The sequence below is a fragment of the Saccopteryx leptura genome, chromosome 11 (genome assembly GCF_036850995.1).
Source record: "Saccopteryx leptura isolate mSacLep1 chromosome 11, mSacLep1_pri_phased_curated, whole genome shotgun sequence".
NCBI lineage: Eukaryota > Metazoa > Chordata > Mammalia > Chiroptera > Emballonuridae > Saccopteryx > Saccopteryx leptura.
The window spans coordinates 57524862-57552656 of NC_089513.1; the positions used below are offsets into that span (position 1 = coordinate 57524862).

General features: G+C 38.8%; 1 protein-coding gene across 1 annotated transcript in view; it reads left to right on the plus strand.

The window, feature by feature from the left end:
- The window catches only part of RAB31 (RAB31, member RAS oncogene family), a 160114-nt gene that overhangs the window by 79091 nt on the left and 53228 nt on the right, over positions 1–27795 (plus strand). The window lies entirely within an intron of this gene.

A 27795-nucleotide genomic window follows, 5' to 3' on the forward strand; every position in this document is an offset into this window, starting at 1 on the left:
ACCCTGAGTGCTTTTTAGAAGCTAGATTTGTGGAGAGAGTGTGAGTAATATTTGCATGGCCTTCGTGGTTATCTGATCCCTAACCCTCGAAAGCCTGTTAGCTGTCCCAGCCTGCCCTTTCCTTGTGTCCTGGGGACAGTCCTGCATCTCTCCAGTGATGGCAGTTTTTCAATCGTTTTTGGCAGCTTATTGCTGGATTTAATTGTGCTTGTAATGACATTGCCTAATGTTTGAGCTAAAAATAAATTCCCTGCTGTTGCTGCTCCTATTGCTGTTTGTTCTGTCTCATTAATTGTTGGAATCCAGTGTGTTTTATTATCCCTCCTTACCCTTGTAGAAATATGTTACTGTTCTTAGTTTTCATAATTTAAACAAATAAGATCTCTTGATCCCTTTGGGTTTATGATTTGACACTATAAAGACATAATCTGTGTCCTCCAAGGAGGCTAATGCTTAGTCCGGTGCTTTGCGGGTGTTAATTAGTCAATATTTGTTTATTTGTGGACTGACAGACCCAGGTTCTGCCTAATGTACATAGCATTCCAGTTAATGCCCTACTTACTGCCCAGTACTAATTCTATAGTATATTAGTGACACAATTCATACCCTTGAAAAGTTATTTTTCCTCCTCAGCACTGAAAATGGAAAAGGTTTCCCCTCCTCTTCCCTTTCTTTGTATAAGAGAGCATTCATTATTTTTTTTGGGGGGGGGAGAGCTTGTAGTTGCATCACTTTAGTTGTTCATTGGTTGCTTCTCATATGTGCCTTGACAGAAGACAGAGGGCTCCGGCTGAACCAATGACCCCTTGCTCAAACCAGTGACCATGGGATCATTTTGATGATCACACACTCAAGCTGGTAACCCTGCGCTCAAACCAGATGAACCTGCACTGAAGCCAGTGACCTTGGGGTTTCGAACTTGGGATCTCAGCATCTCAGGTTGATGCTTTATCCACTGTGCCTCCACAGGTCAGGCAAGAGAGCGTTCATTCTTGATTTGCTGTCTTACTTTTCATTCAACCATATATGATGGGCATCTTTTGACTCTTTCGATGGCAAATGATAATCCATAAAGTGCCTTTGTAAAAATATGTTTGAAAAAATGTAATCATTTTTAGTCTGACCTGTGGTGACATAGTGGATAGAACGCTGATGTGGAATGCTGAGGCTGCTGGTTTGAAACCCTGGGCTTCCCCAGTCAAGGCACATATGACAAACAGCTAATGAATAGCTAGAGTGAAGCAACTACTTGTCTCTCCACTCTTCTCTCTGTAAAGCCAATAAATAAAATCTTTTAAAAAAAAATTCAATCCTTTTCAATTGTTGAATCCAATTTGTTAAAAGCTAAACATTTTCAAGGTTTGTGCAGTTAGTTTCTTGCTACTGAGAAGGGTGTCGAGAAGAGAGTGTGGACTTCTGCAGGTTTTCATCCTGCCCTCTTCAGATGGCGTGTTGTGCTGGATTCAGTTTCTCACCCAGGGTTGGGTCAGAAGGATGTCAGGCACCGCTGCTCAGACAGGTCCCCATGTGAGAGAAAGGAATTGATCTGCCCAGCTCTGTCCTCCCGTCTTCCAAGCAGCAGGATTTGTGTGGGGATATGAGAGAGACTTTTGTCCTAACGTGTCAACACATTATTGTTTCCCATTGAGTTTCCTTTTGACTTCCTTCTTTGTTTTTCTGCTAAATTGGAATTGAGGATATCGTTATTGTAATTAAAAATTTCTCATCACTATAGGAAATACAACCTTCATTTTCTTCCAAATCATTGTTTCTGCTTTAAAACACAATCATAATCCATAGCATAATGCAATTGAAAATGCCATTATCTTGGAAGACTTTCAGGCTTCATTCTCTAGGTTTAATCTATTTCAGCAGTGGTTCTCAAACTTTTTGAAGTTGGGGCACATTTAAAATCCTACAAATAATTGTAGGCGCACTATATACAAATTTCTGAGAAATATGTTATAGTAATTAAGTCAAATATTAAAGAAAAAAATATAAAGTCCAAACGTGCTTTTATGGCAATTAAACAAAATAAATACAACAAAATTCAATTTATTCTGGCATTAAAAAACATTTTTATGTTACATTTTTTGAGTTATGCTTTTTAGAATACATAAAAAAGAGGGGTTAAAAAAATTAAAAAATGACAAAAAAGTTATCTTTTAATATATATAGATACATTCTTAATAAGATTTAGTAAATTCGGCAGGTCCCAGTGCGAATGTGTTAAGTTTTTTCATTCTTGTGTTTATGAGATACATAATAAGCCTGATGTGTCCTAGCAATTTCTTCAATGTTTGGGCATATATTTGAAAGGCAAACTCACATTTCCTCGTCAATACATTGAAGAATTCCTCTCTTTTTACTCTTAATTGTGTTGAGGGTAGAAAATCCTAATTCACATAAATAGGATGTTGAAAATTGTAGTAAAATGTTCAAAGCTTTTTTAGATATTGCCACATATTCTGCTTTTATAGAAATCTAAAAGGCTTTAAGAGACAAGTCCTTATGTTTAATCATCAATCCAAAACCCCCACCATACATATCATCTTAACTTTACACCAAACAAAGGATAGAAGAAACTTGCCTCCAGTCTATCCGGGGAACATGGGGGGTAGTGTAAACAATCCAGCACCACAGCTTAACAGCCTTTTGCAACCTAATCAGGCAAGTGAGGTGGGGGATTCTCAGCTTACAACCAATTCCCCACACTTCTGTCCCCTCAAAATGTAAACTCCAAAAACTCTGTTGGTTTTTTGGTCCCCAACAGGCACATATTTCTCTGGAATACCATAGGGCACACCTGGAAATGCGCCCTGGTGCACACTTTGAGAACCACTTGATTCTATTATTAACATAAAAACTCTTCCCTATTCTACAAATACATCTGAAGTTGAATTAATAGACTTCTGAAATCAAACTTATTATTTTATGCTTTTTAAAGATGAAATTGGAGAACATATATGCAGACTCAAAAATATTCCCCCCAAGCCTGACCAGGGAGTGGCACAGTGAATAGAGTGTCAGACTGGGACGCATAGGAATCAGGTTTAAAACCCAGTGGTCGCTGGCTTGTGTGCGGGCTCACCAGCTTGAGCGGTGGTCACTGGCTTGAGCGTGGGATCATAGACATGACATCATGGTCTCTGGCTTGAGCCCAAAGGTTGCTGGCTTGAAGCCCAAGGTTGCTGGTTTGAACCCAAGGTTGCTGGTTTGAGCAAGGGGTCACTCACTCTGCTGTAGCCCCCCGGTCAAGGCACATATGAGAAAGCAATCAATGAACAACTAAGGAGATAAAGGAACTGCAATGAAGAATTGATGCTTCCCATCTCTCTCTCTTCCTATCTGTCTCTATCTGTCCCTCTCTCTGTCTCTGTCACACAAAAAATTAGCCACTCGCCTGACCAGGCGGTGGCGCAGTGGATAGAGCGTCGGACTGGGATGCAGAGGACCCAGGTTCGAGACCCCAAGGTCGCCAGCTTGAGTGTGGGCTCATCTGATTTGAGGAAAAGCCCACCAGCTTGAACCCAAGGTTACTGGCTCCAGCAAGGGGTTACTCGATCTGCTGAAGGCCTGCAGTCAAGGCACATATGAGAAAGCAATCAATGAACAACTAAGATGTTGCAACGTGCAATGAAAAACTAATAATTGATGCTTCTCATCTCTCTCCGTTCCTGTCTGTCTGTCCCTGTCTATCCCTCTCTCTGACTCACTCTCTGTCTCTGTAAAAAATAAATAAATAAATAAAAATTAAAAAAAATTAGCCACTCAAGTCCTTCAGTCCTAAACTAATTTCAGTCTCTAGATTTGCCTAATCTGAATATTTCATATAAATAGAATTATAATCTGTGTTTTTTTGTGAATAGCTTCTTTCACAAAATATAATGTTATCAGGGCCACTTATATTGTAACATGGGTCAGTGTTTTCTTTTTATGACTGATTAATATTCCATTCAGCAGTGGGATTCAAATAATTTAACAACCGGTTCTCTGCCCTAATGACCTTTTTAAGTACAAAAAAAGATATACCAAGCCAATACAGTAAGGTCGCAGGATACAAAATTAACATACAGAAGTCAATAGCCTTTCTATATGCCAACAATGAAACAACTGAGAAGGAACTCAAAAGAACAATCCCCTTCACGATTGCAACAAAAAAAATAAAATACTTAGGAATAAACATAACAAAGAATGTAAAGGACTTATATAATGAAAACTATAAACCATTGTTAAGGGAAATCGAAAAAGATATAATGAGATGGAAGAATATACCTTGTTCTTGGCTAGGAAGAATAAATATAATCAAGATGGCTATATTACCCAAAGCAATATACAAATTTAATGCAATTCCCATCAAACTTCCAATGACATTTTTTAAAGAAATAGAGCAAAAAATCATCAGATTTATATGGAACTATAAAAAACCCCGAATAGCCAAAGCAATCCTAAAGAAAAAGAATGAAGCTGGGGGCATTTCAATACCTGACTTCAAACTCTATTATAGGGCCACGACAATCAAAACAGCATGGTATTGGCAGAAAGATAGACACTCAGACCAATGGAACAGAATAGAAAGTCCAGAAATAAAACCACATATATATAGTCAAATAATTTTTGATAAAGGGGCCAACAACACACAATGGAGAAAAGAAAGCCTCTTCAATAAATGGTGCTGGGAAAACTGCAAAGCCACATGCAAAAGAATGAAACTGGACTACAGTCTCTCCCCCTGTACAAAAATTAACTCAAAATGGATCAAAGATCTAAACATAAGACCTGAAACAATTAAGTACATAGAAGAAGACATAGGTACTCAACTCAGGGACCTGGGTTTTAAAGAGCATTTTATGAATTTGACTCCAATGGCAAGAGAAGTGAAGGCAAAAATTAATGAATGGGACTACATCAGACTAAGAAGTTTTTGCTCAGCAAGAGAAACTGATAACAAAATAAACAGAAAGCCAACTAAATGGGAAATGATTTTTTCAAACGACAGCTCAGATAAGGGCCTAATATCCAAAATATACAAAGAACTCATAAAACTCAACAACAAACAAACAAACAAACCAATAAAAAAATGGGAAGAGGATATGAATAGACACTTCTCCCAGGAAGAAATACAAATGGCCAACAGATATATGAAAAGATGCTCATCTTCTTTAGCTATTAGAGAAATGCAAATCAAAACGGCAATGAGATACCACCTCACACCTGTTCGATTAGCTGTTTGTTATTAGCAAGTCAGGTAACAGCAAATGTTGGAGAGGCTGTGGAGAAAAAGGAACCCTCATCCACTGTTGGTGGGAATGTAAAGTAGTACAACCATTATGGAAGAAAGTATGGTGGTTCCTCAAAAAACTGAAAATAGAACTACCTTATGACCCAGCAATCCCTCTACTGGGTATATATCCCAAAAACTCAGAAACATTGATACGTAAAGACACATGCAGCCCCATGTTTATTGCAGCATTGTTCACAGTGGCCAGGACATGGAAACAACCAAAAAGCCCGTCAATAGATGACTGGATAAAGAAGATGTGGCACATATACACTATGGAATACTACTCAGCCATAAGAAATGATGACATCGGAACATTTACAGCAAAATGGTGGGATCTTGATAACATGATACGAAGTGAAATAAGTAAATCAGAAAAAAACAGGAACTGTATTATTCCATACGTAGGTGGGACATAATAGTGAAACTAAGAGACATTTATAAGAGTGTGGTGGTTACAGGGGGGGAGGGGGGAATGGGAGAGGGATAGGGGGTGGGGAGGGGCACAAAGAAAACAAGATAGAAGGTGACAGAGGACAATCTGACTTTGGGTGGTGGGTATGCAACATAATTGAACGACAAGATAACCTGGACTTGTTATCTTTGAATATATGTATCCTGATTTATTGATGTCACCCCATTAAAAAAATAAAATTATATAAAAAAAAAAAAAAAAAGATATACCAAAAGGTAGTTTATTATTTCATGCTTTTAATACTTAAATAAGAACAATAAAAGAGAGGTATACAAAACTAGATTTTGTTATAAGAAAGAGTTTTAAAATATTAATGAAAAATATTAAATAATATCTGACAAAAAAACAATAAAGCTATTATTTAAAATATTTTCATATTGCTTTTTTTTGTGACAGAGACAGAGAGAGGGACAGACAGGGACAGACAGAAAGAGAGAGAGATGAGAAGCATCAATTCTTCGCTGCATCACCTTAGTTGCTCATTGATTGCTTTCTCATATGTGCCTTGAACAGGGGGCTACAGCACAGCAAGTGACCCCTTGCTCAAGTCAGCAACCTTGGGCTCAAGCTGATAAGCTTGATAAACATTGCTAAAACCAGATGAGCCTGCGCTCAAGCTTGTGACCTTGGATTTCGAACCTGGGTCCTCTGCATCCCAGTTCCACGCTCTATCCACTGCGCCACTGCTGGTCATGCCATATTGCTTCTTGATTGGTGTCCTCACTTGCAATTTTTTTCACCTGTGGATGGAATGAACATTACTATGGGCGCTTAGAATACGCTGTTTGCGCAGATGAACATTAAAAAAGAGTAAGGAATGTAAATTTGTAATTTCTACTTTGGGTGGCTGCCCAGGTGCTCACCTTAGAGAGAACCCTGATTACAAGTGCTATTTAACAACTGGTTCGCTGAACTCAAGAAAAAATTAGGTATCAGTTCTGCTGAACTGGTGTGAACCGGCTGAACCCCACCATTGATTCCATTGTATGAATGTGTCACATTTTGTTTATCTACTTGCCAGTTAATGAATGTTTGGGTTGTTTTCACTTTTTGGCTGTTGTGAATGATGCTGTTTTATGAACATTCATGTACAAGTTTCTGTACAGATGTATGTTTTAAAAAAAAATCTCTTGGTTACATATCTAGGGATGAAATTGGTGGGTAGTACTAAGTTAAGCATTTGAGAACCTGCCGAAGTGTTTTTCAAAGTGGCAGTCACAGTTTATATTTCTACTGGCAATGTTTGAGGTTCCCGTTTCTCCACATTCTTGTCAACACTTGTCTTTCCCTAACTCAAGAGTACAAAGATTTATTCTTATATGGTCTATATGAATTTTATAGTTTTAGCTCTATGATCCATTTGTTAATTTTTGTTTATGTTATAAAGAAGGGATTCAACTTCATTCTTTGTATGTTAATATTATAGAAAATCAATCATTCCAGTACAATCTGTTGAAGACTATTCTTTGCTCAGTTGATTGTCTTTGTACCTTTGTTGAAAATGAACTGGCCACGAATGTGAGGGTTTAATTCTGGAATCTCAGTTCTATTTCTTTGATCTAAAATTTTGTCTTTATGCCAGTACCACATTGACCTGATTACTGTAACTTTTTAGTAACTTTTGAAATTGAGAAGTGAATCCTCTTTGTTTTTCTTTTTCAAGATGGTTTTGACTATTCTGGGTCCCTTGTGTTTGCACATGAATTTTAGGATCAGCTTGTAAATTTTTACCAAAAAAAAAAAAAAAAAAAATCCAGCTAAGATTTTGATAGGGATTATATTGAATCTGTAAATGAATGAGGTTATTTACACCATATTTAAATTATAAGCAATGAACAAATTCTCTTTGGAGATTATGCGTGGATTGGAAATGCAGGTTTGATCTCAAAGTGATACCTAAAGAAGAATTCTGAATAAAGTATTAAAATTTTTAAATGTTTAAATGTGTTCCTTGTAGTAAACTTATATCAAATCACAAACAAATTAATATTTTCAAAGTTATCACTTAAAATTTACCAAACCATTATTAGACTTAACTAAATTATGTTTTTTAAAAGAAGAAATCTGCCTGACCTGTGGTGGCGCAGTGGATAAAGCCTCGACCTAGAATGCTGAGGTCGCCGGTTCGAAACCCTGGGCTTGCCTGGTCAAGGCACATATGGGAGTTGAAGCTTCCTGCTCCTCCCCCCTTCCCCCCTTCTCTCTCTCTCTCTCCCCCCCCCCTCTAAAATGAATAAATAAATAAAAATAATTTAAAAAAAAAAGAAGAAATCTATCTTCACAATAGTGTAATTTGAAACTGGTTTAGCTTTTTTCAACAATATTATCTAATTTAGGACCAGACTTAATACATACTGCTAAAGATAATATGATAATATTCTGAAACTCATTGATTCAAAGTTTACCTTTATTTATTTACTAAGGGCACACAAACGTTTTGTTTTTTTTTATTCAGTTGTGCGCATCTTCTCATCTCTCTGATTCTCTTGCCTTCCTTTTCCACTTGTAAAAACCTTGAGTTGATGTTGGGCCACCTGTACAATCCAGGATAATCTCCCCATCTCAAGATTAGTCGGGCCCTGACCTGACTGGATGGCTCAGTTGGTTAGAATATCGTCCTGAAGAACAGAGGTTACAGGTATGTGCCTGGTCAGGGCACATACAGGAACAGATGGATGTTCCTCTCTCTCTCACTCTCCAATTCTCTCTTACTAAAACCAAGAAATAAAAATTTAAGGAATACCTAAAAAAAAAAAAAAGAAAAAAGAAAAAAAGATCAATCGGTTAGCAAACTTAGCTCCATCTGCAACCTTAATTCCCCTCTGCTCTATACCGTAATATATTCCTAGGTCCCAGGGATTAGGATGTGGACATCTTTGGAGGCTATCATTCTACTTTCCAACTTTTGTCTCCCCATGGTTGACAGCAGTACCTGTCATGTATCAAGTGTTCAATAGATACTTGTCAAATAAGACTGGGGAACAAAATTTTTGTTGTATCCACAAAAACACTTGTTCTTACCTAATTCGAGTGTGCTGATCTCAAATCTGACATTAGTTTTTCTCTGTAAGCTACAAGTTTTCTTTGCAATTCAATATTTTAGGTTTTCATCTTATTGTAAAATTTTCAACATTTAGTTTAACATAATGAAGTAGAATGTCTTCTTGGGCATCATCATCTTTGTGAAAATATAATAATTTATATAATACAGTAAATACACTAATACACTAAAAGATGATTGCATCAGAATTTGTCTACAATTTCAAAATAGAACATATTAAAACACTTATTTTAATCATAAAATTTCTGCAAAATTTATTTAAATTCTATTCAGGCAAAAATTTCCGTTTGCAGCTCTTGTGTTTATGTACTTGTTGAGGACAATCTCATTTGATGCTCCAGTAGTAGTCTGCTCATCACTAACAGCTCCAAGATTTTCAGGAAACTTCTCAAGGTGACTGTCCAGGAAGTGAATCTTAACGCTCATGTTCCATCCAATGTCGCAGAAAGCCAACAGCATCCTTTGAACCAGAAGTTCATAGTTTTCTGCTTTTTTGTTGCCAAGGAAGTTCTTTGTAACTGCCACAAAAGACTGCCATGCTGCTTTCTCCTCCTTATTCATCTTCCTGGCAAATTCTTCATCACATATGAGGGTTCAAATTTGAAGTCCATCGAATACACCTGCTTTTATTTTTTTTTTGTATTTTTCTTTTTTAAAATTTTATTTATTTATTTATTTATTTATTTATTTTACAGAGACAGAGAGTGAGTCAGAGAGAGGGATAGACAGGGACATAAAGACAGGAACAGAGAGAGATGAGAAGCATCAATCATTAGTTTTTCGTTGCGCATTGTAACACCTTAGTTGTTCATTGATTGCTTTCTCATATGTGCCTTGACCACGGGCCTTCAGCAGACCGAGTAACCCCTTGTTGGACCCAGCGACCTTGGGTTCAAGCTGGTGAGCTTTTGCTCAAACCAGATGAGCCTGCGCTCAAGCTGGCGACCTCGGGGTCTCAAACCTGGGTCCTCTGCATCCCAATCTGACTCTCTATCCACTGCGCCACCGCCTGGTCAGGCTGTATTTTTTTTAAGTTGGAAACGGGGAGGCAGTCAGACAGACTCCCGCATGCGCAGTACTGGGATCCACCCGGCATGCCCACCAGGGGGCGATGCTCTGCCCATCTGGGGCATTGCTCTGTTGCAACCAGAGCCACTCTAGCACCTGAGGCAGAGGCCACAGAGCCATCCTCAGCGCCCGGGCAAACTTTGCTCCAATGGAGCCTTGGCTGCGGGAGGGGAAGAGAGACAGAGAGGAAGGAGAGGGGGAGTGGTGGAGAAACAGATGGGCACTTCTCCTGTGTGTCCTGGCTGGGAATCGAACCCGGGACTCCCGCACGCCAGGCTGACGCTCTACCACTGAGCTAACCGGCCAGGGCCCGAATACACCTGCTTTTATCTTCTTAAAAGACAAGGCAGGAAAAGCAGAAATAATATGTTGAAAGCATTCACTTTCTCTATTCAAAGCCTGAACAAACTGCTTCATTAAGGCAAGTTTGATGTGAAGTGGGGGAAAAATGATCCTGTCTTGATTACTACGGGTTCATTCACAATATTTTGCATCCCAACTTCCAGAGCTTCACATTTCAGCCACTCCTGTGTCCAGTGTTTCTCTTGAGCTTGGCTGTCCCACAAACACAGAAAGCAAGGGTACTTCATGAAACCTCTCTGTTGTCCTAGCAGGAAATTTACCATTTTAAGATCCACACAAATGATCTAGTTATGCTCCTCATACTTCAGAAAGTTGAGGACAATTTTTATGTCATTATAATCTTCTCACAGATGAGTTGAATAACCAATTGGAACCGCTGAAAATAGGCAATATATGCACGTGTCACAAATGATGAAATATTGCACCTTTGACGTTGAAGTGTGTAACAGCCACATATATAACAGAAGGTGTCAGGACTATTCTTACATTTACGCCTACTCGAAGAAGCCATGATTCAATCTCCAAACAAAATAAGAGTGTGTTTTTATCAGATAATAATTTTTTACATTTAGAAACAACTATAATTATGTAAAAGTGATGTTTGTAAAACATTAATTGCCTTGTGGTTATGTTCAATCCAAGAGTCATTGCCCTTTAACTCCAATTTAAACACCAATGCATGCCATTAACTGTAACAAAAAGAAATTAAAATTGCATAAAAACTAGAGCATGCACCAAAAAACGGATTTCAGATTTGGAATCAGCAATGAAGAAATATGTAGAAACAGTTCTAAAACCTTATGCAACAGACCAGGCGGTGGCGCAGTGGATAGAGCGTCCGTCTAGGATGCGGAGGATCCAGATTCAAGACCCCGAGGTTGCCAGCTTGAGCACCGGCTCATCTGGTTTGAGCAAAAGGTTTGGACTCAAAGATCGCTGGCTCAAGCAAAGGGTCACTTGGTCTGCTGTAGCCCCACGTTCAAGACACATATGAGAAAGCAATCAATGAACAATTAAGGTGTCGAAACAAAAAACTGATTGATGCGTCTCATCTCAATGTGTTCCTGTTCCTGTCTGTCCCTGTCTATCTCTCTCTCTGACTCTCTCTCTGTCTGTCTCTGTAAAATAAAAAATAAAAAACCCCTCCTGCAACAGAAAATGAAAAAAAATATTGTTCCCCAGTGAAATAAAATTAGCCTATGCTGTATCTGTATTTCATCAATTTAAGTAATGTTTCATTTCAAAGGAGCAACTGAGAGGTGGACAAAGCATGGATTTTGTAGTCAGAATTCCTTCCTGTGTCCAGGGTCTAGTTCTATCATTTAAGAGCTGTGTGTCTGTGGGCAATGTACATAAGCTTTCTGAGTCTATTTCCTTATCTGTAAAATGAGAACACCCCGCCTTTTATCTGCCTTCACAGGTTATTATCACGTGTTCAGTCGTTAACTACTGGGGTCCCTGTTGTGGCCTAGATAGGGGGTCAGGGAAGGGTTCTAGGAGGAGGTGGCAGTTGAGAAAGATGTGAATAAATTCCCAGCTAGGAGAAAGTATGTGGGAAGGCTTTGGAGTTAGTTCCATGTAGGAGGCCAGGGACTGGAGGTGAGCAGGGGAGGGACTGAGTACCTGGGTGCCTGGGGCTCTGGACACCGGGGTCCAGAGTTTGGATTTTGTGCTTAGCAAGTTCAGGGACTGGAGGTGAGCAGGGCGGGGCTGAGTACCTGAGTGCCTGGGGCTCTGGACACCTGGGTCCAGAGTTTGGATTTTGTGCTTAGCAAGTTCAGGGACTGGAGGTGAGCAGGGCGGGGCTGAGTACCTGGGTGCCTGGGGCTCTGGACACCGGGGCCCAGAGTTTGGATTTTGTGCTTAGCAAGTTCAGGGACTGGAGGTAAGCAGGGCGGGGCTGAGTACCTGAGTGCCTGGGGCTTTGGACACGGGGCCCAGAGTTTGGATTTTGTGCTTAGCAAGTTCAGGGACTGGAGGTGAGCAGGGCGGGGCTGAGTACCTGGGTGCCTGGGGCTTTGGACACCGGGTCCGGAGTTTGGATTTTGTGCTTAGCAAGTTAGAGGATTTTGAACAGGAAAGACACAGTCTGACTTATAGTTAAAGAAAAAAATTACTCTACCCTACAGTTAACACAGTATGATATTAACCCCTTGAGTAGTACGAATGTTCATGTACTTCCTCATGCCTCCTGACCGTCCAGAGTATGATCAATTTATTTTAAAAAATGTGTAAGACGACATTAAAAAAGGCAAATGTATGTTCTTCTTGTTTCCATAAATTGGTTATCAAACAAACATGATTTTAAGTTAATAAAACTGTAACTGGAACTAAGTTCATTTTTTTGAAAAAAAAAAGGAACAAACCTCACTCCCAGGGGTCAGCAAGCATGAAAAAACCTCACTTCTCAAAGGGTTAAGTGTTTGCTACAGGAGACTGCAGGACTGGGTGGGAAGTGAGGAACCATGAACACGCCAGGGGCCGTGTGTTAGGGTGACCTTGAGGCTAGGGGATGCTCTCTTCTTGTGTATATGTTTGAAAATTTCCACAATAAAATGTTAAGAATAGATTTGATGGTTTATGTAAATAAATATCGTAAGTTAGCAGCAGTTAAAAAACCAGGATCCCTCTGGTGGCTGTGTGACCAGCATGGAGGCCACTGCAGTATCTAACTGCTCTGATGGAAACTTCTGGACAAGCAGTTAAGGAAAAATGGCCTGGGCTCAGGAAAGGAGGGAGGAGTGGCTGGGCCCTGCCGTGTGGTGGCTTGCAGACCCTGGGTCTGACCTGTTTGGGCAAGGTCCCCAGTGATGTCGACCTGTTACCCCTTTCTGCAGGGAGCCTTATCGAAGGTGGATATTTATGGGAAACAGGAGGGCTAAGGAATGGAGAGACTAAACCAAGCTGAGCAGAATAGAGAGAGGCACAGACGCAGCCGACCTTTATGGCATTTCCTCTAAATGCGCAATGGCTGTGGGAGGGGGTGGGCCACAGTGCTGCACTTTGAGAAAATTCCATTTGCTTGTCAAGAGAGGAATTAGAGCTGAGGTTCCCTACAGCTGGGTTTTCAGGGGTAGGAAAAATGAATTTCTATAGCATTTCAGAATCTTGACTCTGTCTTATATTTTATTCTAGGCATCAGGCTGTGCCTTGTCTTTTTAAAAAACACTAATGCATGCCCTCCCCTGAAACACCTTCTTTATGAAAGAATGTTTGGATTTGAGTCGAATCGTTTTCTCCTACAGAAATTTTGCACAGTGCCTTGTTCGTCTAGAGTCACACATATCAGGTCACCTTGAAGCCCCACTACGTCCTGTACTTAAATGCTGAGGAAGCTCTTTGACATTAATTGGCATATTAAAAGAAAAAAGTTCTTGTTGCAAGAGTAATATAATATGTCCTGTTAAAATTAAAAAAAAAAACAAAACAGAAATATTTAAACACATGGTGGTCTGCCCATTATGGCATTATTGAGAAATAACCACTGTTAATAGTTTGGTATACTGTAGTCTTCCAGCCCCTTTCTGTTCAACTTTGCATACTATTGGGTGTTAGGACATTTGAGTTGGCATATGAAACAGACCCTCTGCTTCTCTGTGGAGAGAGAGAGGATCTGTGTAGAAGTCAGGGACCTTCTTCTGAATGATACAGAGAGAACATTCAGTAATGTTCTCTCTTGCCAGCTGAGAATGTTGGGAATGTCAGGAATTTTTCTTTACCACTTCCCTCTTTGTTTGAATCCTAATGGATCTTCAGATATATTTTGACTTCTGCTCTTGATGGTCCATGGCACCCCAGTGGTCTGTGGGAAGGTGACAATTTCTGATGGCGCACTGACTCCCAGGCTGCTTTGAAGTCACTCACCAGGGACAGAGCATTCTCTGAAAATCATAATACAGAGCCAATCCCTGCAAGTTCCTGGACCCGATTCCGGAGACTTCTGGCCTAGACAATTCTCATCTGGTCAGGCCAAGCCCAGCTGGAGCCTGTCCTTGTTTGGAAACTTCGTGTATTTTCCACCACCGCTCATTCTTGACATGCCGAGTTTCGCTGCTGTGGAATTTATAAGATGCCACAAACCTGCATTTAAGGAATTTTGTCTGAAGCAGACTGGGTGGTCTGAGATTTCTTGGAATAATACTTTGCACTGTGTGCTGAGTGTGCGCGCGCACACGGTAGCGTGGGACAGGACGAAGGGGGGTTTGCGTTGTAGAGAAGGCTACTCTGAGGAAGCGAGAGCATGGCGGAGGACGGCAGCTCCAGAGCCTGTCCTACCTTGGCCATGAGTGTTGTTACAGAGCTGGGTGAACCTTAGCTATCTCCACCGACCCATCCTCCCCACTGCCTCCATTTTACAGAATATGAGGAACAGTGTAGAGCTAGGCCCAGGGCCCCAGATTCAGCTTGTTTTCTCCAACTGAAAGGAGGGGAGATAGACAGACTCCTGCATGCACCCCAACCAGGATCCTCAGCCAACGGTCGGACCAACCGTGCTATCCTCAGTGCCCAGGGTGATGATTGAACCAATTGAGCCACTGGCTGAGGGTGGAGAAGAGGGAGAAAAGGGGAAAAGAGAGGGGGAGAGAAGCAGTTGCTCGATTCTCGTGTATGCCCTGACTGGGGATCGAACCTGAGACGTCCTTACATCGGGCTGATGCTCTATCCACTGAGCCACCGGCCAGGGTTCAGATTTAGCTTTGAGTCTAGATCTCCATACTGCACCCTGATGGTTGGTCCTAAGCTTGCTGGTTCCCTAGATGTTTATATATACTACTTATAAAAGAAGTTAAGAATCCTGATTTTAAACCAAAACAAATGTGTTTTCTTTTGTTTTTGTTTTTGTTTGTTTGTTTGTTTTTACTATAGGTAATTTTCAGAGTCATTAAGGTACTAATAACACTTTGTAACCTCAGAGAAGCACTGTTATATGTAGTGTTTCTCCACTTATTTGGCTAAGAAAGCTTTTTTCCAAAAGCACCTCAAGGACACAGGGTTCAGAAGACCTTTGAAAAATACCAAACTAAACCGTCTGGCCTCATGTGCCATTTTGTATTCTTCAGAAACTTGAGTTTAACTGCTGCCCAGTAGTCCACTATATCGCTAAGCCAGATTTATGTTTTCAGTTCCCAATGATTAGACATTAAGGTTGGCTCCAGTTTTCAGAATTACTGATCATTCTAGAATGAATTCTGGTTACTTTGTGATCATCTCTGATTATTCCCTTCAGAAACAGAATAGTTGAATCAAAGCATATGACCATTTTCAGTACTCTCAAACTACATTGTCCAGTAGCTTCTGGAAGTGGGGACAGGGTTGTAAGCTTCCATCTGTCAAAACTGAGGAGTCCAAGAAGCTGGAATGCCATTCTGTTCTCTCTTATCCTGCCAACAGTCAGCCATTAAAAAACAAGCATTCACACATACAAAGAGCATAAATGGTCATTTCTTTGGAGGGGACAAATTGACTTTTCACCAGTCCCTGCCCTTCTTCAAAAATTTAAATATTATTTAAGAGTTTCAAAACACTTTAGTATGGTATTACAAATATTCTGTTGGATAGTTAGGTAAGAAAGGATATTGAATTGTTATCTGTTTTGCTAATTTGTCAAATAACATTTCAAGGTAAGATTTAAAAAAAAAAAATGTATCAACTTCCCATGATTGTGAACTTTGTTTCTAGAAGAAATTTTTTATGGGAGTGCTTGGTCAGTCTTCTGACCTCATGGAAATTGAATTATGTCATGTTGAATATTGAGGCTAGTTGTGGTGCTTCTGTTTTATATTTATATAGGGAAAGGATGCACATTGTAGGCTGGAAGTGATTTATCCTTTTGTCCTTCACAAATATTAACCTTTGGTCAATGAATTATTGGGTTTTAGAACTGAGATGTGAACTTTTAACTCATTAAAACTCCCAAGTCCCCAGCAATAAAGTCATTTAAGTGGTTTCACCAAAAGATTTATTTCAAAATGATTCCATTTGGAGGAAGGAAAGAACAAGTAATGCATTATATACAAAGATCTATTCAATAATTCATGAGACCTGTACACCAGGGACCATTTTAGATTCAGTTCATGGTGTTATAGATGAAAATGAACTCTGTCTTAGAAGTTTATTCTTCTTTGTGCTTGAGTCCACAAGTACCTTGATTTTAAAAAAAAATTTATTTAGACAATTTTAACGGGGTGACATTGATTAATTAGATTACATAGATTCAGAGAAAACATCTCCAGATCATTTTGATGTTTGATTATGTTGTATATCCATCACCCAAAGTCAAATTGTCTTCCGTCACCTTCTATTTGGTTTTCTTTATGCCCCTCCCCTCCCCCACACCCTCCCTCTCCTCTCTTCCCCTCCCCCTGGTAACCACCACACTCTTGTCCATGTCCATGAGTCTCAATTTTGTGTCCCACCTATGTATGGGATCATACAGTTTTTAGTTTTTTCTGATTTACTTATTTCACTCAGTATAATGTTATCAAGATCCACCCATGTTGTTGTAAATGATCCTATGTCATCATTTCTTATGGCTGAGTAGTATTCTATAGTATATATGTACCACATCTTCTTTATTCAATCATCTACTGAAGGGCTTTTTGGTTGTTTCCATGTCTTGGCCACTGTGAACAATGCTGCAATGAACATGGGGCTGCATGTGTCCTTACATACCAATGTTTTTGAGTTTTGGGGGTATATACCCAGTAGAGGGACTGCTGGGTCATATGGTAATTCTATTCTTAATTTTTTGAGGAAACACCATACTTTCTTCCATAATGGTTGTACTACTTTACATTCCCACCAACAGTGATTGAGGGTTCCTTTTTCTCCACAGCCTCTCCAACACTTGTTATTACCTGTCTTGTTGATAATAGCTAATCTAACAGGTGTGAGGTGGTATCTTATTGTAGTTTTGATCCGCATTTCTCTAATAGCTAGTATAAATGAGCATCTTTTCATATATCTGTTGGCAATTTGTGTTTCTTCCTGGGAGAAGTGTCTGTTCATGTCCTCTTCCCATTTTTTATTGGATTGTTTGCTTGTTTGTTGTTGAGTTTTGTGCATTCTTTGTATATTTTGGATATTAGGCCCTAATCTGTGGTGTTGTTTGAAAATATCATCTTCCATTTAGTTGGCTGTTTTGTTGTCAGTTTCTTTTGCTGAGCAAAAGCTTCTTGGTCTGATGTAGTCCCATTCATTTATCTTTGCCTTCATTTCCCTTGCCTTTAGAGTCAAATTCATAAAATGCTGTTTATAGCCGAGGTCCATGAGTTTAGTACCTATGTTTTCTTCTATGTAACTTATTGTTTTAGGTCTTATATTGATATTTAGGTCATTTAGAATTAATTTTGGTACAAGGGGGCAAACTGTAGTCGAGGTTCATTCTTTTGCATGTGGCTTTCCAGTTTTCCCAGCACCATTTATTGAAGAGGCTTTCTTTTCTCCATTGTGTGTTTTTGGCGCCTTTATCAAAGGTGATTTGACCGTATATATGTGGTTTTATTTGTGGGCTCCTATTCTGTTCCATTGGTCTGAGCGTCTATTTTTCTGCCAATACCATGCTGTTTTGATTATCATGCTCTATAATATAATTTGAAGTCAGTTATCGTAATGCCCTAGCTTCATTCTTTTTTCTTAGGATTACTTTGGCTATTCAGGGTTTTTAATAGTTTCATATAAACCTGGTTATTTTTTGTTCCATTTCTTTTAAAAATGACATTGGAATTTTGATGAGAATTGCATTAAATTTGTATATCGCTTTGGGTAATGTGGTCATTCTGACTATATTTATTCTTCCTATCCAAGAACAAGGAATATTTTTCCATTTCATTGTATCTTTTTCAATTTCCCTTAACAATGCTTTGTAGTTTTCATTATATAGGTCCTTTACATTGTTTGTTATGTTTATTCCTAGGTATTTTTGTTGTTTTTGTTGTAACCGTAAAAGGGATTATTTTTTTGAGTTTGTTTTTTGATGTTTCATTGTTGGCATATAAGAAGGCAATAGACTTCTGTATATTAATTTTGTATCCTGCGACCTTACTGTATTGGTTTATTGTTTTTAATAGTCTTTCTGTGGAGTCTTTGGGGTTTTTGGTGTACAGGATCATATCATCAGCAAAAAGTGAAACCTTTACTTCTTCTTTCCTAATATGAATGCCTTTTATTTCTTTCTCTTGTCTGATTGCTCTGGCTAGAACTTCCAGCACTACGTTGAATAAGAGTGGAGATGGTGGGCAGGCTTGTCTTATTTCTGATTTTAGAGGAAAAGTTTTCAGTTTGATGTCATTTAATATGATGTTAGCTGATGGTTTGTCATAAATGGCCTTTATTATGTTGAGATATTTTCCTTCTATACCCATTTTGTTGAGAGTCTTAAACATAAAATTGTGTTGTATTTTATCGAATGCCTTTTCTGCGTCTATTGATAAGATCATATGGTTTTTGTTCTTTGTTTTGTTGATATGGTGTATTAACTGTTTTACGTATGTTGAACCATCCTTTTGATTCAGGAGGAATCTTACCTGATCATGATGAATTATCTTTTTAATGTGTTGTTGTGTTCGATTTGCTAGTGTTTTATTTAGGATTTTAGCATCTGTATTCATTAGTGATATTGGTCTGTAGTTTTCTTTTTTTGTGTTGTCCTTTCCAGGTTTTGGTATGAGGGTTACGTTGGCCTCATAAAATATGTTTGGAAGTATTGCTTCTTCTTCAATTTTTTGAAAGACTTTGAGTAGAATAGGAACCAAGTCTACTTTGAATGTTTTGTAGAATTTACTAGGGTAGCCATCTGGCCCTGGACTTTTATTTTTTGGGAGGTTTTAGATAGCTGTTTCTATTTTCTCCCTGCTTATGGGTCTGTTTAGGTTATCTACTGCTTCATGACTCAGTCTAGGAAGATCGTATTGTTCTAGGAATTTATCCATTTCTTCTAGCTTGTTAAATTTGCTGGCATACAGTTTTTCATAGTATTCTACAATAATTCTTTGTATATATATGATATCTGTGGTAATTTCTCCTCTTTCATTTTGAATTTTGTTTATATGAGCCCTTTCTCTTTTTTCCTTGGTGAGTCTTGCCAAGGGTTTGTCAATTTTGTACATCTTTTCCAAGAACCAGCTCCTTGTTTTATTGATTTTTTTCTATAGTTTTTTTGTTCTATATTTCATTTATTTCTGCTCTGATTTTTATTATTTCCTTTATCTGCTGGTTTTGGGTTGCATTTGTTTTTCTTTTTCTAGTTCCTTAAGATGTGATGTTGAGGTGTTTACTTGGGCTCTTTCTTGCTTGTTCATATAGGCCTGTAGTGATATGAACTTCCCTCTTATTATTGCTTTTGCTGCATCCCAGAGATTCTGATATATGTCGTATTGTCATTTTCGTTTGTCTGTATGTACTTTTGATCTCTGCTTTTATTTCTTCTTTGACCCACTTATTTTTTAGAAGTATGCTGTTTAATTTCCACATTTTTGTGGGTTTGTTTACTTCTTTTTTGCAGCTGAATTCTAGCTTCAAAGCTTTATGGTCAGAGAATATGCTTAGTATAATTTCAGTCTTTCTGAATTAGTTGATGTTAGTTTTGTGGCCCAACATATGGTCCATTCTTGAGAATGTTCCATGTACACTGGAGAAAAATGTATACTCTGGCGTTTTGGGGTGAAATATTCTTTAGATGCCTATCATATCCAATTCTTTTAGTGTTTTGTTTAAGGTACATATTTCTTCATTGATTCATTGATTTTCTGTTTGGTGAACGATCTAGAGCCATCAGTGGTATATTGAGGTCTCCAAGTATGATTGTATTTTTGTCAGTTTTTATTTTTAGATCAATTAGTAGATGTCTTATATACTTTGGTGCTCCTTGGATTAGTGCATATATATTAAGAAGTGTTATGTCTTCTTGATTCAATGTCCCCTTTATCATTATGAAATGACCATCTTTGTCTCTGATTACCTTTGCTATCTTGTAGTCAGCATTGTTAGATATGAGTATGCCTACGCCTGCTTTTCTTTGGATGTTATTTGCTTGGAGAATCGTTTTCCAACCTTTCACTTTGAATTTGTTTGTATCCTTGTCCCTTAGATGTGTTTCTTGAAGGCAGCATACAGTTGGATTTTCTTTTTTGATTCACTCTGCTACTCTGTGTCTTTTTATTAGTGAGTTCAATCCATTTACATTTAGTGTAATTATTGACTTGAGAGTTTCCTATTGCCATTTTATATATTGCTTTTTGATAGCTCTGTATCTTGTTTGGTTCTTCTTTTTTGTTTTTCTGTCATTTGTGTTTGTTTGGTTGTATTCCATACTTTTTTCCTCTGTTTCTTCTTTTTTTTTAAGCCATGTGTTTCTGTAGTGGTTTTTTCCGGGGCAGTTACCATTGAGTAATATAAAAAGGATATATATCATATTCATTGTAGTACATTATCTCATGAGTGATTCTGCACTCAAACCTCCTTTGCTACTGTTAATCTTTGTACTTTCCCCTTTTGTTTTTGTTGTCACAGATTAATCTTGTTTTTATTGTGATCTTGATGGAGCTTTAACTTGCAATTTTGTTTTGTTTTGTTCTTTGTATCTGGTCGGATAACCCTGTTTAGTGTTTCCTGAAGTGGGGTTTTCTGGTGATAAATTTCCTCATCTTCTCTGTATCTGTGAATGTTTTTATTTCTCCTTCGTATTTGAAAGATAGCTTTGGTGAATATAATATTCTTGGCTAGAAGTTCCTCTCTTTCAGTACTTTAAAGATTAGGGTCCACTTTCTTCTGGCTTGTAGAGTTTCTGCTGAGAAATCTGATGATAACCTAATGGGCCTTCCTTTATAGGTTATATTCTTTTTTTTCCTGGCTGCCTTGAAGATTTTTTCTTTGTCACTGGTTTGTGATAATTTCATTATGATGTGTCTTGGAGTATGTCTATTTGGGTTAAGGTAACTCAGTGTTCTGTTTGCTTCTTGAATTCAGGGCTCTAATTCAGGGGTAGTCAACCTTTTTATACCTACCACACACTTTTGTATCTCTGTTAGTAGTAAAGTTTTCTAACCGCCCACCGGTTCCACGGTAATGGTGATTTATAAAGTAGGGAAGTAACTTTACTTTATAAAATTTATAAAGCAGAGTTACAGCAAGTTAAATCATATAATAATAATTACTTACCAAGTACTTTATGTAGGATTTTTGCTAAGTTTGGCAGAATAAAGCTTTATAAACAGCTTACTATAGTTAAATCTATCTTTTTATTTATACTTTGGTTGCTCTGCTACTGCCCATCATGAAAGGTGGAACGCCCACTAGTGGGCGGTAGGGGCCAGGTTGACTACCACTGCTCTAATTCTTTCCACAGGCATGGGAAGTTCTCCTCTATTATTATTATTTAATTAATTAATTTATTTATTTTGCTTCTTATCACTTTATTTATTTATTTATTTATTTATTTTTATAAATAAATTTTTATTAATTTTAATGGGGTGACATGAATAAATCAGGGTACATATATTCAAAGAAAACATGTCCAGGTTATCTTGTTATTTAATTATGTTGCATACCCATCACCCAAAGTCAGATTGTCTTCTGTCACCTTCTATCTAGTTTTCTTTGTGCCCTTCCCCCTCCCCCTATTTTTTTGAATATATTCTCCATTCCATTTTCTCTCTCTTTTCCTTCTGATATACCTACCCATTATTCTTATGTTGCTCTTTCTAGTGGAGTCAGACAATTCCTGTAGGGCTTTCTCATTTTATTTTTAAATTTGTGAGTCTCTCTCCTCTTCTCTCTGTAGTGTCTCCAGTTGACTTTCTTCTATGTCAGTGGTCCCCAATCCGGGGGCCATTTGGTACCGGTCCGCAGAGAAAGAATAAATAACTTACATTATTTTTGTTTTATTTATATTTAAGTCTGAATGATGTTTTATTTTTAAAAAATGACCAAATTCCCTCTGTTACATCCGTCTAAGACTCACTCTTGATGCTTGTCTCAGTCACATGATACATTTATCCGTCCCACCCTAAAGGCCAGTCTGTGAAAATATTTTCTGACATTAAACCGATCCGTGGCCCAGAAAAGGTTGGGGACCACTGTTCTATGTCACTAATTCTCTCCTCTATCTGGCCTATTCTATTAGCTAAGCTTGTTACCTCATTTTTCAGTTCATGTATTGAGTTTTTCATCTCTGTTTGGTTCCTTTTTATAGTTTAATTTCCTTGGTCCTGTATTCTTTTTGTTCATTGAATTGTTTTTTGAGCTCTCTAAATTGCCTTTCTGTGCTTTCTTGTATTTCCCTGAGTATTTTTAGAACTTCAATTTTTAATTCTCTGTCATTTAACTCCAAGGTTTCCAAGCAATTGAAATTTTTTTCTAGAGATTTTTCATCATCTATATGAGCTACATCTCTGTCTTTTGTATCCATGATTTTTTATTTCTTTTTCCTTAATGGCATTTGAGAGTGGTATTGTTAATAACACTAATAAAAGATGATTAAAAAATAAAAATTGAAATAAATACAGTGAAGAAATGAAAATTCTGTTATGATAAGTAGAATAAAAACTACATAGAATGGGAGCTAGAGCTGGGGGAGAATAACAAAGACAAAAAAATGAAGTAAAAAACACACCAAATGCCAAAAGAAAAGATGAATTCAGAATAAAATAATTTGTTGATAAATGACAATCGAATGAGAGAAAAAGAGAAAGAGAAAAATAAAGAGAAAATAAGAAAAAAAAGTTAAGGTGTTGGAAGTGTAACCCTCATACAAAAAACAAGAATGAAAAATATAACACCTATGGATAATGAAGTTCAAAAGGAAAAAGAAAGAATAAGATGGAAAGAAGATAAAATGACCAAAGTGGAAAAAAAAGAAAAAAAGTTATAAAAAAATATAATTTTTTTCTAGTTTTGTGAGGTAGCTTCTTCTCTTTTTTCTCTTTTCTTTTCGGCAGGTGGCGCTGTACTACAGGTTTCACCGCAGTGGCGCTCTTCAGCAGAGATTTGCTGTTGTGTCATTATGGCAATGATGTAGGCTGGGCCTCAGTCCCGTTGGTGGGGGAGCTTTTTAGGGTTTGCAGGCACCAACAATGGGAGACTCAGTTAGTTTTCCAGGTGCCTCTCCCATGTCTCTCCCTCCTGAGCTAGTAGCCTGGGGACTTAGCTGTGAAGTTGCCCTAGCCACTTCTTGCAGAACAAGAGGCTCTAAGAACTTCCAAGTCCTTCCTCCAGCAGAGCTCAAAGCACAGTTCTGGGTAAGGCTGCCAACCAGAGCTGCCAGTGAAAGCAGGCAGGGCAGGGAGCCAATTGCTGATCAAGCGCCTTTCTAAAGGCGCTCTGGGCATGCCTCAGCGCTCCGCAGGTCTAATCTCCACAGGCTTTTCTCCCTTGTGCCCTGTTTGGAATCCCGCAGCCCAGCCTCCACGGCCTCCGCAGTGCACTCGCAGGTCTGCTCTGCAGGAATGTGCTTTGTAAGCTGTATCGGTTCCTGGAGGCTCTCCGCCTGACAGGTCCAGCCAGGCCTAGGGATCCCAGCCCTTGTGCACTTCCCGTGCTGTTGGTCGGGAAGCCGGGAACATACAGAAACACTGGCTGCAGCCCATGCAGAAGTCCATTGCTGACAATCTGGGGCCCCTCCTCCATGAATGCACGTGCCCACACCAGAGACACCAGGTGGAGCCACTCGCACACTGCCCGCGATTGCGGACAGGGAGCACACAAAGCCCAAAACCACTCCAGCGCCGGCCTCCGCGGGCAACCTGCTCCGGCCACCTCCATCAGAGTCTGCTACCCGCACTAGCCCGGATTCCGTGATCTCAGGCCGAGCCAGTGTGCTGTCTCTGGTTGATCATCCGCCCTAGCCCAGCTTCTTTCTGCCCCAAGTCCCCTGTTTCTCTTGGTTCCGGCCAAAAGCTGCCCTTCCTCAGATCAGTGAGGAAAGCGGAATACTCCGTTCTCTGTCTTATTTTCTTCAGAGTGGATTATATTTAAGCCACCTTTTCACCCAGTCATACCTTTGTCTGGTGTATGTATATTTCAGATGTTCCTAAGATTTTTTTCTCTGTCTCTAGTTGTTGAATTTTATGCAATTTCAAGGGGAGATATCGGGAGCACCCCTCATGGTGCCGTTTCTCTTGTACCTTGATTTTTGAGAAATAAATTTTGTGCTGACGCTCCTATTTGGTGGACCATTCTTATATGAAAGCTACTTTGAAAAAATGGACAATTTTATACAATTGAGCTAAAAAGACACTTAATAAGCATTCTCTACCCTTAGCAAAGCAGGAATGTTTCAAAAATACATTGCTTTTCTTGCCATTTAGACAGAAATTTTTATTTTGTTTTCTATATGTGGAGTGTACTGCTAAAGGGTAGATTAAAGTAGTTTTATTGATGTCTAATATTATAACAAACAGTGTTGTGTCGTCAGTAACTGTGGAGAAGCACACATGATAAATGGCTTGCTGTCCTCTGGTCAGTCCTGGTAAGTGGCCAAGGCCCTTCAGCTGGCAGCTCCTGGGTCCCTCTTGAACTCCATCCAGTCTGCAAACCACAAAGGCACCAGGGCAATTTCTTTTTAAGGTGGCGACTTGCATGCTGGCACGAAGTTGGGCAAGAGTGCCCTGCTTCCTTCCACTCGGTGACAGCCACACTCATGTTCTTCAGTGCAGTGAAAGGACCACCTTGGGAACTGGTGTGCTTCACATTTCCAAACAGGATCATTGCCCTTTGACAAGTACTTACTCCATGATAAGCATTGGGTGGGAAATAAAAAGGAATGAGTGATGGTTCTGTTGTTTGCTGGAAAAGCTTCAGGATCCACCCTTCCTTTCTTCCCTCTCGGTACCCTCCCTTACTCCCCAGTAAAAATGGTTGCTTTTTTAAAACTTAAAAACCATTGTGGCCTTGACCAGTTGGCTCAACGGTAGAGCGTTGGCCTGGTATGTGGAAGTCTCAGGGTTGATTCCCGGCCAGGGCACACAGAAGCGTCTATCTGCTTCTCCACCCCTTCCCCCTGTCCTTCCTCTCTGTCTTTCTCTCTCTTTTCCTCCTGCAGCCAAGGCTCCATGGGAGCAAAGTAGGCTCGGGCACTGAGGATGGCTCCATGGCCTCCGCTCAGGCCCTAGAATGGCTCCGGTTGCAGTAGAGAAATGCCCCAGATGGGGTGATCATCACCCCCTGGTGGGCGTGCTGGGTGGATCCCGGTCAGGTGCATGCGGGAGTCTGTCTATCCACCGCCCCTCACTTCTCACTTTGGAAAAATAAATAAATAAATAAATAAATAAATAAAACCATTGTAAAAATTTTGTGCTATTCAGATTCTTATAAGAAAAATATAAAAACCACTAGAAATCTCACTGTTAACATTTTGAGAAACATTATTATACCTATACACAGATACACACCCAGACACATTTTAACCTAAATTATATTATATTACATATACTGCTTTGAGTCTAATTTTTCATTTAACAGTATGTCAGAGATACCTTTTCTTATGAATAAAAATCCTTATCATAATTTTAATTGTTAGGAATATTCTCGTATATACAATACATACCATTAATGAATTTGCTATGATTAACCTTTAAGTTGATTTCAAATATGCTTCCACGTGCAACAGAGATGAGTATTTTTATGTTGTAACGATCTGATATATGTTCACATAGGTGGAATGGCTGCTTCAAACGGTATACACATTTAAGCTTTTGATACATATGACTGACAATGATTTTGAAAGACCTTTCTCTTTTAAAAATAAAAATTATGCCTGACCTGTGGTGGCACAGTGGATAAAGCACCAACCTGGAACACTGAGGTCACCAGTTCAAAACCCTGTGCTTGCCCAGTCAAGGCACACGGGACAAGCAACCAATGAAAAGCTAGAATGAAGCAACTACTTTTTATCTACCACACCCCTTGTAAAATCAATAAATTAAATCTTAAAATAGAATAAAAATTATATGTATTTCAGGTATACAGCATGATTTGATGTACATAAATGTAGTGAAATAATTACTACAGTCAGTGTAATCAGCATATCTTCTGCACTTTTTTTTAAATGATGAAAGCACTGGAAATCTACTTTCTTGGCTAATTTCCAGATTTAACACACTGTTTCTAACCACAGTCATCATGCAATACATCTCTAGAACTTATTCATCATCTCACATAACTGCAACTTTGTCCCTTTTGACCAACGTCTTCCATTGTCCCATCCCCTCAAGCTCCTTGTAACCACTCTTGTACTCTCTGCCATATTTGACTTTTTTAGATTCCATGTATAAGTATGATCATGCGGTTTTTCTCTTTCTGTGTCTGGCTTATTATACTTAGCATGATGTTCTCCGGGTTCATCCGTGTTGTTGCACACGGCAGGCACTCCTTCTTTTAAGAGGCTGGATAATATTTCATTGTGTGTGTGTGTGTGTGTGTGTGTGTGTGTGTGTGTATAATTTTTATATATAAATAATATATTATTTATTTATAAATTTATATATATTATATATAAAATATTTTATATATAAATTATTTTTATATATAAATAATATTTATATTATTTTTTTATCCATTAATTTGTTGATAAAAGCTCAGGTTGTTTTCATATCTTGTCTATGGTGAATAATACTACAATGAATGAAGGAGCACAGATAACTCTTTGAGATACTGATTTCATTTCTTTTGGGTATATACCCAGAAGGGAAATTGCTGGATCATATGATAGTTCTATTTTTAGTTTCTTGAGGTATCTCCATACTGTTTTCCATAATGACTGTACCAATCTGCATCCCCAACAGCAGTGTACAAGGTTTTCTTTTCTCTACATCCTCAGTAATACTTATTCTTTTTTCTTTTTTATAACAGCCATCCTAATAGATATGAGGTGATAACCTCATTGTGGGTTTTTTGTTTCTTTGTTTTTTGTATTTTTCCGAAATGAGAAGTGGGAGGCGGCAGACAGAGAGACTCCTGCATGCGCCTGACCGGGATCCACCTGGCATGCCCACCAGGGGGCGATGTTCGGCCCATCTGGGGTGTTGCCCCACTGCAACTGGAGCCATTCTAGGGCCTGAGGCGGAGGCCATGGAGCCATCCTCAGTGCCTGGGCCAACTTTGCTCCCATGGAGCCTTGGCTGTGGGAGGGGAAGAGAGAGATAGAGAGAAAGGAGAGGGGGAAGGGTGGAGAAGCTGATGGGCGCTTCTCCTGTGTGCCCTGGCAGGGAATCGAACCTGGGACTTACACACACTGGGCCGATGCTCTACGGCTTAGCCAACCGGTCAGGGCCTAACCTCATTGTGGTTTTGATTTGCATTTCCCCTATATTCAATGATGTCGAGCATCTTTTTATAAGAAGGTCTTAAAAATACATTTCTGTGTTGTTTATGAAAGTACCTCCCTTTCCAAATCCACACTTTTGGGATGTGATAAATCTTTCAAATATTTAATAAATGGCTCATTGTTGCTTTTATTTTATAGTAATTGAACATGTTTTAATGTATTGATTGGCAGTTTATATCTCTTTCTATGTGATTTATTTATGTATACACATATATAACTTTATTTGT